We start from the raw sequence: 17,199 nt of genomic DNA, 5'->3' as shown, positions 1-17,199 counted from the left end.
CAAGTCAAGCAGTGTCCCACCTGGTCAAGTTTTAGATGGATGACACGAAGATGTGTAGAAGGCCAATGTCCTTCTCCTTCATCTGCATATCAAAATGCAGATGAGGGGCACATTTGCATATCAATATGTAAATAGATTAATTTGCGATACAATTAATTGCTTGAATATTAATATACTTATTGAATATTTTCTAGTTATGATGATTAAAGATGTTTAAACACCGAGCGTAGTACAGAAATATTAATACAATATTGTATCATATTGTATTTATTCATTTATGTTTATTTCCTTTATAGGCTAATTATATTTGATTTTACCGCTTGCATCTCATTTTTGGGTCTTTGTATAATATATAGCATACATGGGGATGAAGGAAGAATGATATTAAAATACTCTACAATGGATTAATTAATGAAGAACTAAGCATATTCTATGGAATCATGCATTGATTTTAGAAACTTGGAAGACGGAGCTAGCGCTGACAGAGAATTTTTTTTCTCGCGACTCCTCGTCGCCTAGCATACTACATGTGAGGTCTTCACGACTCACCGCTTCAAGAAATCACTAGATGAGTTACTGAATAAGACTCATTAAACACAGGAAGGATCCTACTCACTTCCTTCAGTGAAGCAACGCTGATTTGGAAACAGTGGTTACAGACGCTCGACTTCTATTGTCGAAAAAGTTGTAAAAATTTTAGCGTCAACATGTGAGTTTTTGGATTTCTATAGGTGTGATTTTCTTAGCAGCAAGCTCCAAGCGTCTCTTCCACCCCCCTTTCACCCATGGCCGGTACCGTCAGCCGACGGACCTAGGATTTTTACCCAAGATGCAAAGCCAGTTTGAAAAGTTTACTTTATTTTGACTTATTTTTCTATGTAAAATATTAATATTATCGTATTACGCTCAATCGTTCTTGGAAATACCGTTCTAAATTCCTGACTTTTTTTTGACGTGTATCCCTTTCGTACAAGACATTTGGCTCTTGTAATTGTCAAAATTAATAATAAACAAAGATGTTTCCTCTTCTCTCTCTCCATACAAACATGGATGCCATTGGTAGCAGACAGTTTTGAAGGACAGCCGCAGGAAAATAGGCTATTTTCTGTTACTGAGAGAGATGACAGTTTATCACTGGTATAACAATGTATTCTATGTATATTCTACTTTATTTCTGTATATTATAACATGTGTTTCTCTTATTCATAGTGGTTGTTATAAGTGAAAATAATTATATTGTTTTGAAAATCTCATAGACTTCTGTTGTGAGCAGAAGTTTCCAAGTTCACCGTCATTTGTAATGACAGCAGCACCTGTCAAAGGGTGCTGGAAGAACCTGCAACGAGAGGCAGCTGACCGAGCTTGGAATTTGCAAGGACCTCCCAGAAGTATTGCCGGAAGGCACATAACCTTTGTTAAAGACTCAAGAGGAAGCGAGTCCTTCCTTTTTCTGGTTGTGTGCAGTAGATATACTTGTTTGAGTGTTGAAAAGAAGAGAAAGTTCGTTGGTAGCTCTGGAAGTGAAAACATCGAAAATACAGTGGAAGGAAGTCTCCTATACTTCCTCCATTATCGGGTAGTTTAACCCAGGAACTGTGTGAGCTTTTTCGATCTCCCAGGGATTTTCCTGTTGAAATACATGAGCCGAGCATGTATCGGAACCGTGTGTACTTGGTGAACTTTGATATTACATATCACCTTATTTGTGGCATTCATCAGTGACTAAAGCAGTGCTAACGTTTGAGTTATAACGCTCAACAACAACAATTCAACATGAGAAGTTACTTTAAAAAAAAAAACTATATTTTTTACACAGTGTTTGTTGTAACTCTAATAAGCAGAACGAAGTAGACACTGTTGTCTAAAACCCCACATAAGCACAGGGGCATTTACGTATTTCCATTATGGAATTGTTACCATTAACTATTCTATATCTCTAGTTGAGAGAAATAGGCCTGTCACGTCATATACGGCAGCGCCTCCTTGGACATTGGAACAAGGATCCAAGCAATAATTAATTTGCTTGTTTACCGACATATGATATGTCTGCATTCTGATAATTCGTCGTCCAGCATAGTAAAGTGTAACGAACATTTCAACTTTCTCCAGTGGAATGGAAATGTGCAGTGATGTGGTGACTTCAAACCAGAACTGTGTGCGTAAGTGATAGACCACTACAGGAACAGTGCGCCGAACCAGTTTAAAATATTTAATTTTATATTCCTTGATATTTCTATTCATTCCCATGATTATTCAATATATTATGTGGTTCAAATTACTCCTCTCTGAACTGTCAGAGACTGTGAACTCTTAAACATGAGGAGATAACGGAATTGTGTATATATAAATTTTAAATCATTTCTGAGATCAAACAGATCTCGTTTTCAAGTCTAATCACGTCCTCTTTTATTTTTTTTAATTTATATATATAGTGTGAAAACAAAGTGTGTTTAAATATATATATATAGTTCAAGAGTGTGAGTTTCGTAATGCACTACCAAGGAAAATTCAATACTTGTGAATATGAAGTGTTAATGTGTATATCCAGTCATTTTGATGCTATACCAAGACGGAATAAACCGACATCTAATCCCAGTATCTCTGTTGTTCTGATTTTGCTGCAAGGTGAGTACCTGGTACTAATCAAACATGTTTTGTTTCAGGAGTGTGATACAAGGAAGCATTTTCCCTTGTTTGTATATCTGACCAGCTCTCTGAATGGGGCCCAGAGAGTATAATGTCCATAGAACCAATACACAGTCATGAGTATAGTGAGTTTTAAAACAGGCTGCTACCTGTTAATTTAAAGTAGATTTTTTCTTTTTTTTTAACCTATTTGGTATTTACATAAACTCACTATAGTAACTTCTAGGCCATGACTGACATTACAGATAACCCTGAGATCTGTTATTTTGGTTAACTAAGTTTTTTTTATTTTTTTTGCTCTACCGAAATTATCTGTGGCAGTGGCGGCTCTTACAGGAGAGTACCTTGATCTCCAAGAAGGGCATTAATTAATACACATGCCTATAATTTGCATTTTATGTAAATTTTACGTTTAGTTTTGAATATTCCCAGCCACTCCACCTTATTTAGTTAATTTTATTTGTGTTGGTGTTCTTTGGTATTCCTAGTTTCGGCTTGGGGCTACCTGCACCTCACATAATTGTGGCTACCCAGCTGCAGGGCTCGATAGTCCACGCTCTTGCGCCAACATAATTGTGGCGCCAGCAGCGTTAAGGGCAATAGAGTATTCTTTAAATACTTCCTGGTCAGTATACGTTTTATGTAAATTTTCGGTTTATGTTTGTTTATTCCCCAGAAATTTCCAAGAACTACGGTGTCTTGTATGCTCAATTTTTATGGTTGTGTTTTGTATGCTTTGATTAAAAAAAGTGTTATTAGAGAATTCAGGCTTTTGAAGTTAGGGGGGAAGAAACCTTTGAAAATTTTTCTGTCTTTATGGTCGTAACAAGAGCACAGGCTCGAAAAGTAGAAAACAATGACCATCAATTTGTGAATGAAGAGTTCGCTCAGAGAGCTGACGAGCTCTCAGAGGAGAGTTTTGTAGAAGCGCAGGGCGCTAACGAGCGCACGCACAGCGTAGTGGGAGACGCTGACGTGGTGGAAACAGTTCCGCCAGTCACCGGTAGGGAACCGGAAGTGCCGTTGCGGGAGGAAAGGGACGAAACCTCAGTAAATCCAAGTATTGTTAGCCCAGCCGTGAATGAAAGTAGCATGTTAGAAAATATTAGTAAGTTGAATCTTGCGGCCATTTTAGGCGAAATATTGCAGGGCCAGCGGAAACTTGAAGAAAGTACTAAGAATCTAGAGGAAAAATTAGAATTAAAATTTGTTGAAAGTGCGGCAAACTTAGAGACTAAATTGGTAGAAAGTTCACTCAATTTAGAAAGTAAAATAGAATTGAAAGTTGAAGAAAGCGCAAAAGGTTTAGGGAGAAGTCTAGAACAAGTCCGTAATGAAACAAAACAAAACAGTGAGAGGTTAGAGCAAAGAGTAGAGACCGGCCTGGAGCAGGTACATAGGGAGACGGAGAATATGTATAAACGTCTCGAACAGGCCATCGAGTCCAGCAATGCTCGTCTTGAACTCCAGCTGGAGACTGTGAGTTCGAGACTCGAGCACAGTGAACGTGAGTTGACTGAGCGGCTAGAGATCACCACAGTAGAGCTTAGGGGGGAGATTGAAGGCGCTCGTGAAGAACTCAACTCAAGCGTTACGGAAACGGCAAAGAAGCTAGAAGAGAATTATACAGATCTAACAGAAAACATACAACAGGTCTCGTCTCGTGTTGAACAGACCACTTTGCAATTGAATAATCAGGTCAGGAGAGTGGAAGTGAGTTTCGCTTCCCAACTAGCCAGGCTCAGGGGGGAAATCGAGCAGGAAACGCTGCTCGAGGAAATAAGATCAGAGTGTAATGGTAGCATCCAGCAGATGCAAGATACCGTGCAGGATGTATGCACTCAATTAGAGAAGAAGATGGAGGAATGGAAAATCTCCATACAGAAGGAGACGAGCGAGGTGATCGAGGGGAAACTCGCAAACATCTCTGTCTCCGGCACTCAAGAACGACCTCCATCACAGAACAACACCTCGAGTCGCGACTTGCCCGGTTCTCAACCTGGGAACCTAGCCACAGCCCACGAGACAGACCCTGTTCCGTCAACGTCTCGCTCATGTAGTCATGAGACGAGACAAAATCTCGCCACAACGTTAGGTCTCATACATCGAGACGTTACTTTGCCTGTGTATAGGAGAAATGAGACTGAGACCGAAACATATAATTTCCTGCAAGACCTGGACCGGTACTTCGAGGTCACTGGGGTGCCCGACGAGATGAGACTAAGCTTCATCCCGAGAGCGGTGAAAAATACTTCGTACCAGTGGTTCCAGGTGAACTAAAGTAAAATTCGTACTTATGAGGATTTTGTGTATGAGTTCCGACAGTGCTATCTTAGTGAAGAACGTTTGGCTAACCTACGGGCTAACATACTTACTTCTCATTTCGATAACCGTGTGCACAAATCTCCAGCGGAATATCTGCTGGATTTGCTGCACAAGAACAGCATTTTAGAACCGCGCATGTCAGATCCTACTTTGTTAAAAGTACTCCCACGGCATTTTCCAAATTGGTTATTTCGGGCAATAGTCTCGTCTCGCCCGAAAACCATTGCTGAACTACTTAACCTAGTGCAAGAACTGCAGTCGTCGATGACCAATCGCGACCAGTTCTACCAACAAAACCCTAGGAAAGGGGTCAACATGCTCCAGGTGAGCATAGACAACGAGGATAATAACCCCTCAGGCCTGAGTGGTAAGCCGCTGGCTCGTAAGAAAACATACCGAACGCGAGATAACCAGCGTCCTTACCAGAGACGCAGACAAAACACGAACCAAAACAGCCACCAGCGCTCACCGCCTAGAAACCAGAGCAGCGGAAGTTGGTCAGCTGGTTGGTCACGTGGGGGGAACTCCCACACCCACCACAACAACAACAGTCGTGTAGCCCGCGGTAGGAGGGGAGGAACGCGCAATGCGGATGGTCAGAGAGGAAATTCCTTCCGTAGAGAAGAGGAAGAAATACAGCTACTCGAGCACTATGACCGAGCGCCCCCTCCTCCCAACCAAAATACAAACAGTACCAGGAGTAACCAATCCTCATCTCCTTCTTCAAGAGAATGAGGATTGTCCGCATATACTTGCGACGGCGGTAGGATGGACACGGAGAGAACTTGTTCACCCGAGTTGACGAAATTATATTCCAAGTATGTGCGAAATACAGAAAATAACTTAGAGAATGAAAATGTTGATAACTCTTGCGAAACCGCAGTGAAAGAAATTTATGTAACAGAAGAAGAAAAAGAAGAAGAAAATTGTAATTTATGTTTACAGATAAAATCAAAGAAGCATTTTAATGAAGGCATGTTTGAAAATAAATTGATATTGCTTAGTAGGAACGGTGAACATATTGACCTAGATAGGGAAATTTATGAAGAAGCGAATGGCATATTTAAGAACCTTTTTGACTCTTGTAATGATGCATTACCTGCAAATAACGTCATCTCACTACCAGAGATACAAGTGTGTTTATTTGGAAAAGAAGTAAATTGTCTATTGGACACCGGAGCGACCTGCTCTGCAATTTCAAAAGAAATTTGGGACACTGTCTCAAATAGCCAACCCCCACCCGCATTTTTGAGTGCGAAGAATATACGGGTAACGTCCGTTTTTGGTAGTAAATCAGCGACGATAATTGGCCAAACTCTGTTAGTCATTCAGATACAAGGGAAGGAATATCATACATTAGGTATTATAATTTCGGGCCTGAACAGGTCTTTGATATTAGGATCCAACTTTTTCACCGAATCTCGTGCCGTGTTAGACTATGACACCGGCCTTCTACATCTCAAACATCCTCATGATGTAGAAGTGGCGTTTAGATCAGTAGATTGCGAGACTGAGGATCTAGTAGTTCGTTGTTTGGAGTTGAATGGAGAGTGCCAAAAACCATTTAGTATTATGGATGAAGTAGATAATTTTGATTGTAATTTTTCCCCGTCAGACGAAAGACGGAAGGCCATACGGGTTAGTGCACAAAATGAGTCTAAGACCTACAGAGATAAGGCAGCTCGTGCCCCAAACTTGGACGATGGAAGATTCCCAAGTGCCCAAGAAATGGCAGTTCACGTTTTCCCACCAGAAGAGTGGATGAAAGTGAAAACTCGCGCCTCCCATTCCGAGATAGAGGAGTTTGTATCGAACTACTCAGATCTCTCAGCCTCCCAAAGAGAAAGTTTGAAAGCTGTGCTGCTCAAGCATCAAGCCCTTTTCGATGTCAAGCCAGGTTGCATAGCTAAATACGTGCATGAGATTGGAGTAACGTACGAACGTCCAATCAAGACAAAAATCTATCCTTACCCTAAGAGATTTAGAAACTTAGTATCCAATGAAATTTCGAGATGGCTAGCGTGGGGGGTGATTAAGAAACAGCCTACGGCGTATATCAATCCACTGGTAGTGACACCTAAGAGTGACGGACGTATTCGAGTCTGTATCGATGGCCGAGCTCTGGCCAAAATATCTGGCGATCTTTCTGACAGACCAATGCCACCCCTATCTGTTCTCCAGGATATTTGTGATAACTCTTGGTTCAGCTGTGTAGATGCAACCAAAATGTTCCTACAAATCAAAGTTAAGGAAAGCGACCAAAAATACTTAGGATTCCTACATGAAGGCATCTCTTATGTCTTTCAGAAACTTCCGTTTGGGACGAAACAAAGCCTTGCTTCTTGTGTCAGAGCTTTAGATATGCTTATAGGAACTGAAGCGCGAGAGTACTGCGGCGCGTATGTCGATGACCTGATTTTAGCCGACAGGAGCTTCAGTGATCATCTTGTACACCTCGACAGAGTGTTGGGTTTACTCACTGCGGGCGGCCTAACTCTCAGGCTGAAAAAGTGCAATTTTGCAAGGAAAAATTTGAACATACTTGGTTTCCAACTTTCTCAATCCGGTATCGGTAAAGATCCGGAGAAAGTGAAGTCGGTGTTGGATTTTAGAACACCCCGGAACGTGAAGGAACTGCGTTCCTTCATTGGCTACTGCCAGTACTACAGATGCTTCAGTAGGAACTACTCGGAATTTCTCCATTCGTTGTTCAACCTACTGAAGAAGAACGTGAGGTTCAAGTGGGAACCCGAACATCAGGCAGCGATGGAGAAGATCAAGCAGATCTTACAAGAAGAAGTAGTGCTGAAAACCGTCCTGCCTGACAAACAGCTGATATTAGAGTCTGATGCGTGTGACATTGCATGTTCATCTCTATTGTACCAGCGTGATGATAATAATGGCATTAGGGTCATTGCATTCACATCACGTGTGTTTAATGCGGCACAGAAGAATTACTCCGTAACCGAAAAGGAGTTCTTTGAACTGATAGATGGGGTTGTAAAATTCAAACAATATTTAGTAGGAACTAAATTCATAATTCGTAGAGACCACCTTGCTCTTAAGTTTATTTTATACTGTAGGCTTACAAACCAGCGCATCACCCGGTAGGCAATGCAGCTCTCCAACTTCAACTTTGAATTTCAGTTTGTAAAGTCCAACGAGAATCTGTGTGATTATCACTCTAGGTACCCTCCTCACACAGAAGAAGACCTCAGTGTTGCACGGAAGCCTATCCTCTAGGAGTCGCTGATGTCCATCCTGACGGAAATTCCATGTGAGTTGAGGAAGATGATTGCCATACTACCGGAGATGCAGTCTTCAGATCCTGTCTACGGCAAGATCAAGAGAGATGTAGAAGAGAAGACGGACTCACCAAAGGTGAATGGTGCTTGTCACCGTTTTGAAGTGTTGAACGGACGCTTATGTAAGCGTGACCGGGAAGGAGTTCGAATATGCATCCCAGAAGTGCTAGTAATTCCACTGCTCGAATATTACCATACAGATCGAGGGCACATGTCGGCCAGTAAATTACTCCCACTTCTATCTGAATTCTTCGTATGGCCAAAGATGAGAGCAAGTGTGAGGAAATTTTGTGCTTCCTGCGAATTGTGTCAGAAGAGCAACCCTCCCCAATGTTATCGTCCGGGACCACTGAATCCCGTTGTCGTTGAGAAGCCAGGCTACCTGGTCTGTGCTGACTGGTTAGGACCCATAACCAAGGGAATTGGGGGAGTCCACTACATTCTAGTGTTCTACGACGCATTTTCGAAACTCATTGGTTTATATGCTTGTAGGAAAGCAAACACTACCACTGCCATTAGGAAACTTAAAGAGTACTTAAAAGTAAACCCTAGTGTGGAACTCGTCTTGACAGACAGAGGGTCACCTTTCCAGTCTGACCGCTGGAAAAATGAATTAGCAGACCTTGGTATCAGGCACATTACTTCTACGCCATATTATCCTCAAGGAGAAATGGCAGAAGTGGCCGTGAAGTCGACCGTACGTTTACTACGTAAATTGTGTCATGATAACCAAAGATTGTGGCCCAAATATTTAGAGAAAGTAGAGAAGTGTCTGAATTCGGCGAAACACCTGACCACTGGCGTGTCAGCCTTTGAATGTCACTTTGGACAGTCTATGTCTAGAGACATAGCCAGGCTATTTGAAATCCCAGAAGTGGATCAGCGCCATGACGTGCAGTATTACATTGAGATTGCTAGGAAGAACCACAAAAAGAATGCTGCTGCACGAAAGAGAAACTTCGACAAGTCACACCGTACAGTAGTGTACAATGTGGGTGACCTTGTTCTATCTAGAGTTTTCCCCAAGTCGGATGCTCTAGCAGGTGTTTCGAAGAAGTTCTTGCTCTTATACTCAGGACCGTGGAAAATTGTCGCTACCACGGGAAGAAATATGTACACACTAGCGGATCCTGCGACAAATGAGGTCAAGATGACCAGGAATGCCTTCCTCTTGAAACCGTATATTTCTAGAGAAGAAGCAAATCACAGTGGTACTGGTGCAATAGAGATGCAATAGTATCACACATAGACGCATCGAACCCCGGACTGGACACAAGTGTACATAGTGTTAGTGCTATAGTGTTATTTAGTGAAATAGTGTATTAGTGTATTTGTGTATTTATGGGATTTTATGTGATTCAGGTTTATGTAAAGTTAGGAACTCCTGAATTCTCTATATTTAGTTTTGTTTATTGGTATTTCAGTTTTTTGAGTTTATTATGTGTTTTACTTTGTATGGTTTTTTTATGAACCTATGTATTGTGTGATTATATTTCAGAAACAAAAATGTGCCCTCTTTATGATCTACGTCCTGTACTAGCAAGTACAGCACCTAGTATCATAGGGGGGAAATACTGTAGAAAGCCAATGTCCTTCTCCTTCATCTGCATATCAAAATGCAGATGAGGGGCACATTTGCATATCAATATGTAAATAGATTAATTTGCGATACAATTAATTGCTTGAATATTAATATACTTATTGAATATTTTCTAGTTATGATGATTAAAGATGTTTAAACACCGAGCGTAGTACGGAAATATTAATACAATATTGTATCATATTGTATTTATTCATTTATGTTTATTTCCTTTATAGGCTAATTATATTTGATTTTACCGCTTGCATCTCATTTTTGGGTCTTTGTATAATATATAGCATACATGGGGATGAAGGAAGAATGATATTAAAATACTCTACAATGGATTAATTAATGAAGAACTAAGCATATTCTATGGAATCATGCATTGATTTTAGAAACTTGGAAGACGGAGCTAGCGCTGACAGAGAATTTTTTTTCTCGCGACTCCTCGTCGCCTAGCATACTACATGTGAGGTCTTCACGACTCACCGCTTCAAGAAATCACTAGATGAGTTACTGAATAAGACTCATTATAGCTTATCCAGAGTTAAGAGTGGACTGTTGGTCTTATGGGAACAGCGATGCCAAGTTGAGATTTAAAAACAAATGCAGAACAGATCTCGCTTCTATTATACTGCCTGCTGATGTTTCCAACTCACGTAGTAAAATATCCACCACCACAACGATTAATAAATAATAATAATAATAATAATAACAATAATAAATATTATAATAAACAACTTATCACATTGAATCAATTGCACTCCAAAGGATCGATTCCTTCTATGTTTTGTCTTTCCACTCTTTATCCACGGCTATCCCAATATTTACCCACGATTCGCCCATGTATACTATGTTTCTATTTTGGTTTCGAAATTTTCTTATTTTCCGTAGATATTTGTGACGCAACGACACAATATTCTCTCTGCATGGCCTTACTTTGTCTTTTCTCATGAACAAATTCAAGCTCTTTTAAACGTACGTGGAACGTAGATCTTTTAAAGTTCGGCCAATCGGGAGCTGAATCAGGGGAGGATCCAGGGGGGCGATTGCCCCCCTACCCAGAAGAGAAGACTTTCTTATTTTTTTATATATAAATAAAACCCATCTCAAAGTTTGGAGCTCTTAAAAGTAGCAGTATGACAAACCACCGCCCCCCAGAAGTCGGTCCTGGATCCGCCCCTGATCTGAATTCACCTGTTTGAGAACGGAATTGAGTGTTGGTGGCAAATTTCTAAAGAATAACTTATGGACCTTTTGTCTGATCACACTGTTAACAAATTTATTATATTTTACAAATCGACTGTTCTTTGCAATTTTCTTTCTTAATCGCTTCTTGTTCGGCGTTACTAAAGGTCCACGTTATAACTCGCTTCGAATTTTGAAAACAGTTTTCCTGGAAGTTTTCGTGGCCTCAGCTGTTTCACTCGCGAACCAGCTTATACTTTTACCCGGGTTTATCTGCTTTAAGTAATTAAACACGTTTATAACAATAGCCCTTTCTTTGCTCTTCAACACTTGACCACTGTTACGCTTAAAAGAGGTGCTGGCTGTAACTTCTTCCATTTTGATATATTAACACACACTCACACACAGACACACCCGATTTTGTTCCCAGAACAGCACAGTACGTAAATAAACACAATCAACAAAATGCCGAATGCTCAGAGACCACACTCCGCCACATACTGCACAATAGCAGACACAAGAGAGAAGAATTTTGTCTGGAGTCAGATGAGTTATCTAGCGCGACAATAGATGATACAGTAGGTAAGCAATTAGTCCTACCCACCGCAACAAACCGTCTCCCTATTTCCTGGTGTAGTTTCTGAAACCAATACTATTATAAAACCCAACAAAAATCGGTCAGTTTCGAACTCCCAAAGAAATTTCAATACAAGAAAGATGAAAAGAAATATGAAATGTGTCATACAGTAATTCTCGCTAAAAATTTCCTTCGCGACGAGGAATATATCTAAATAATCGAACTCAGATGTACCGAGAAAAATTTCATTGATCAGTGCTAGGCCTAAGAAGTTTTATAATTAGCGTTTATTTTTAATACAAAGCAAGTTAATAGTTTTGGAAAAATATGGATTATGGCTGTAGCTTTGTTAAATAATAATAATAGTAATAATTAATAATGACCTAATAAAACTGAACTACCTGAGATGGTAGTTTCGTACTTGAAAAATCATCCTGCAGATCATCCCCTGAAATTATTACTGCCTTTTTATTCAGTGTCCCCCGTGAATGAGGGTTACGCTCGTCGCCTTGTAAGCAAAGGGTCACGGGTTCGATTCCAGGTGCGGACACAAATTGTTCGCATCTCATGTTAAGCTGCAGCTCCTTTTCTGCTCTCTTTCCTTTTTGATTAAAATATTTCTCTTTGGTTGAGATAGAAAAAAAAGAAAGAAAGAAAAGGAGATGGAAAGAAATTTTACTTTTTTCCAAAAATCAGAAAGATTTCATTCAATTCTTTCTGGCTGTACTTTTATTTCTTTTTAGCTACGTGAAATCAGTGGAAGTGACAATACTAATGAGCTCACGAATGTAGGTTGACACTACGGTGAAATTTTTCTGCAGTTGGAAACGCTATCTTTGAGCAGACAGTTTTAGTCACGTACAAATGGATCGGCAACGTTCTAGCAGCCATTACGCTTATCGTGTCTTCCCCCTTCAAGTTTGAAAAACAAAAACTAGCTATTAAAAACTAATTACATACTTTATAAGGAAAAGAGAAGTTATGAAAATTATTTTTGTATCGTCGGTAAATATTTAACATTTTTAAAGATAAACTACAGTAGTGAAATCTGTTCTCTTTAAGGGGGTAAGTACGCAGAAGTAAAAGCCCATAAGCAGCCACAGTACAGACTAAACGCTGGACGAGCTATAAACACAGGAAGGATCCTACTCACTTCCTTCAGTGAAGCAACGCTGATTTGGAAACAGTGGTTACAGACGCTCGACTTCTATTGTCGAAAGAGTTGTAAAAATTTTAGCGTCAACATGTGAGTTTTTGGATTTCTATAGGTGTGATTTTCTTAGCAGCAAGCTCCAAGCGTCTCTTCCACCCCCCTTTCACCCATGGCCGGTACCGACAGCCGACGGACCTAGGATTTTTACCCAAGATGCAAAGCCAGTTTGAAAAGTTTACTTTATTTTGACTTATTTTTCTATGTAAAATATTAATATTATCGTATTACGCTCAATCGTTCTTGGAAATACCGTTCTAAATTCCTGACTTTTTTTTTTGACGTGTATCCCTTTCGTACAAGACATTTGGCTCTTGTAATTGTCAAAATTAATAATAAACAAAGATGTTTCCTCTTCTCTCTCTCCATACAAACATGGATGCCATTGGTAGCAGACAGTTTTGAAGGACAGCCGCAGGAAAATAGGCTATTTTCTGTTACTGAGAGAGATGACAGTTTATCACTGGTATAACAATGTATTCTATGTATATTCTACTTTATTTCTGTATATTATAACATGTGTTTCTCTTATTCATAGTGGTTGTTATAAGTGAAAATAATTATATTGTTTTGAAAATCTCATAGACTTCTGTTGTGAGCAGAAGTTTCCAAGTTCACCGTCATTTGTAATGACAGCAGCACCTGTCAAAGGGTGCTGGAAGAACCTGCAACGAGAGGCAGCTGACCGAGCTTGGAATTTGCAAGGACCTCCCAGAAGTATTGCCGGAAGGCACATAACCTTTGTTAAAGACTCAAGAGGAAGCGAGTCCTTCCTTTTTTCTGGTTGTGTGCAGTAGATAATGTCCATAGAACCAATACACAGTCATGAGTATAGTGAGTTTTAACACAGGCTGCTACCTGTTAATTTAAAGTAGATTTTTTCTTTTTTTTAACCTATTTGGTATTTACATAAACTCACTATAGTAACTTCTAGGCCATGACTGACATTACAGATAACCCTGAGATCTGTTATTTTGGTTAACTAAGTTTTTTTATTTTTTTTTATGCTCTACCGAAATTATCTGTGGCAGTGGCGGCTCTTACAGGAGAGTACCTTGATCTCCAAGAAGGGCATTAATTAATACACATGCCTATAATTTGCATTTTATGTAAATTTTACGTTTAGTTTTGAATATTCCCAGCCACTCCACCTTATTTAGTTAATTTTATTTGTGTTGGTGTTCTTTGGTATTCCTAGTTTCGGCTTGGGGCTACCTGCACCTCACAGATGACAAGCGAAGTAATAGCCAAGATAACAAGCCAAGCAAGTGGCACCAAGATGACATCCAGGTGCGGATCCAAGGGGAGCTATAGGGGCTATAGCCCCCCTTGACGCTCAAGTATACACTGGATAAATGGGCTTCAATCCTACTTTATACTGGATAAAGCGGCAAACTATGGTTTAACCCCTCCCTTGATCGTATCCTGGATCCGCCACTAATGACTTACATAGATGCATAGAACCAAACCCATACAAGGGCCACTTCAGACACCAGCTCGTTGTTACCTGCCTCACGGCGCACTTCTCTAGAATACCTTCAGGATCAAGCTCCAAAGCGAATCAACCAATCAGTGGAAGAGTACGAAGACAAAGAATCATATACATTCAATGGAAATTGCGTCTTCTTTTCCAATTTTATTCACATGCAGTTTAACACACAGGCTCATTACTTCAAATATAAAGCAAGAGATCCACATTGGAACCCGGTACTCAACAATACGAACTCGTCATGAACCTGATTGGTTGATTGATTTGACAAATTCCTAGTACCTACCCACATTGATAACTACCAATGGTCGTGTAATCCCTAGATCCATGTTCTAGCGCGTAACCTCTGGTTGTACACGTATCAGTAGATCCTAACCTTCTGCACGAAGTTCCAAAATCCAGGGTATATAAATAAACCGTCCAGGCTCCCTAGACTGTCTCTGACGACGAAAGTAGGCGAGGCAGAGAGGATAATTTATTGGAATGTTAAGTCTCTCTACTTTATTTCAGATTATACAATAATTCACGTATTTACCTTACACGCGGTAGTATTTTTGATCGTTCGAAGATAGTCTCAGCGGTCCTTCCTGGGTGTCTTCAACTCTGCTGATTGTTACGATTCTGATTCTCTGCTCGGGTTAGAGCTTTGAAACCGTCAATGGTATTTAGTAATCGTGGCACACTCTGCTGCAAATTTACTCCTCGGTCGAGTGCTTCTCTCTTGGTCATCCCCACTGCGGTGCTTCCTTGTTGTCACTTGCTGTTGACGTCGAATGGCTGCGTCATAATCTTTTAAATGCAAAGCATTCGGTGTGACAAGTGCCTTGTGCTGGAGTAAGGCTGTATCGTGCTAACGAACCCGAAAGTAGATACTAAGCATAAGGGTTTTGTAAAAGTTGCAGGTTACAGGAAATAAAGGGTTCAAGGCTATCAGGGAGCTGTTATCTCCTTTTATTCCTAAGATTTAAAACTTTAATATTTGCTCAATGCATCTTTATGAAACTTGCTTCTTTAGAAAGTCCACATGACGACTTTTCGCATGGTTGTAAACGGCCTTTCGAAAGGCGTTGTTCTTGTAGAGACTAATAATCGTGTATATTTAAAAACAGATATTCTGGCCGGTAGCCAATCCAAAAATGTAGGGAGCGGCTGAAGTAAGCGAGGGGCGATTCAACCATATTATAGTTCATCACCATATTATAGTTCATTTGCAAACCTACCGTGAAACTTTTAGGGGGACCAGCAAAAATTTAGGGTTTGGCCCCCCTAGACCCCTCCTGGATACGGGCCTGCAGATATTTTCTGGCTAAAAGCTAGATGATGGTCCGGAGGGAAAACCTTCTATGTTAGGTTCTAAGTTAACAGTAGTTACAATAACTTCTGCAGTTTGTCGAAGGAAAAACTTTTTCTTCAATAAATCCAATTATAAAAAGTAAAAAAAAAACGGTATTCGAGAGACAGCTGACAGCTCTTATCCTGGTTTCATTTAAGTACTAAAAAATAATGTAAAAATTAAAATTGGAATAAGGTTAAATAAAATTTTGATTATATCGAAGAGATTGATACTTCTTGCTCACTTGCATGAATAACGGTAGTAACCAATGACTATATCAAACTGGATTGTTAAACTATGCCAGTTCACGAAGTTCCCGTTTTCTTATTTTGTAAACCTGGTATCCTTAGGTAAGTGGTGGACAAACTATATCCTACGGGATGGCATTTATTCCGAAGTTGGTCGTCCGCCTGGTTTTCGACAAAAAGTATAATAGCTACGAAAATTTAAAAATCATCAATTTTTAGGACCACTTTAAAAATGTATAATAGAGTAAGGTAGGGTAGAGTAGAGTAAGGTAGGGGTAAGTAGGGTAGGGTAGAGTCAGGTTAGCTTAGGATTACGGAAGTTTTGATCCATTTTGTTAAAGTGAATATAGTGTAATTTCTTATCTGTCCGTAAGGATATTAAATGGAGCGTCTCTGTACACCTGCTGTCATGTTCAGAATACAAATGCTCGTTACTTTCCCACAATCAAGCCATGCGATAACCTTGCGCGAAGCAGTTCCTTCCGCTTGCGAAATAGTTCCAAGATTATAACCGCTTATACAAAAATAAACACTACTTCCACCCTCCTTATATATTATCAAGCATACAAACGAGAAAATTATGCATTTTTCCCTGTTAATTTACAAAACTTTGCTAGAAACGGATGTCCAACTTTGGAACTTAACCCACGGGATAGTGCCCTCTTAAAAATTCTATTTTGCAAACGACATGACTAATCTAATCTCACAAATTTAACTTAATTTCCAAGAATCATTGCATTTCAAATTGAACTAGATTATAACAAACTTTTAGGAGTGCTTTCATAATTTTACTTATCAAATTTCCCTTCGTAATCTTTGAATCATTAATAGGGCCTACTACAGGCACGTAGCCAAGGGGTGCGTCCGGGGGGTCCGGACCCCCCCCTTCGTAACCATAAATGAAAAAATTAAGGAACGATGAAACAAAAAGAAACAAGAAAAAGAAGAATCAGCGTTAAAAATATAAAACTACAGCAAATGTTTGGTTACTCTTTTTTATGAGGAGCTTTGTGTGGAGGAAACGGAAGGGGTTCAAATTTAAAATGGACATTATTGGAACGGAGAATTCCATCTAGCTCCATGCTAATTCTATGGACTACAAATGACAATTGATAAACCGGTTCGATCAGATAGACTCTCAGGTAGAACTTAAGAAATGCCCACAATCACCAGTAATATGAGCCTCACGTGTTAAAGAAATTTTCAATTTCGCAGCAACACTAATCCACTTTATAGGATGTCTTTACTGCCAATGAGATCTTATTGCTATCCTTGACGGCATTAAACGAAGATAAG

At 39.9% G+C, this 17,199-nt stretch overlaps 1 protein-coding gene across 1 annotated transcript in view; it reads left to right on the top strand.

Moving 5' to 3' along the window:
* LOC145675711 (uncharacterized) overlaps positions 1–17,199 on the top strand; it is a 45,489-nt gene that overhangs the window by 27,481 nt on the left and 809 nt on the right. The gene's annotated exons all lie outside the window — the stretch shown is intronic.

Source organism: Thermobia domestica, chromosome 18, assembly GCF_964235325.1.
Source record: "Thermobia domestica chromosome 18, izTheDome1.hap1.1, whole genome shotgun sequence".
Taxonomy (NCBI): domain Eukaryota; kingdom Metazoa; phylum Arthropoda; class Insecta; order Zygentoma; family Lepismatidae; genus Thermobia; species Thermobia domestica.
This window is presented reverse-complemented; position numbering and strand designations above follow the sequence as displayed.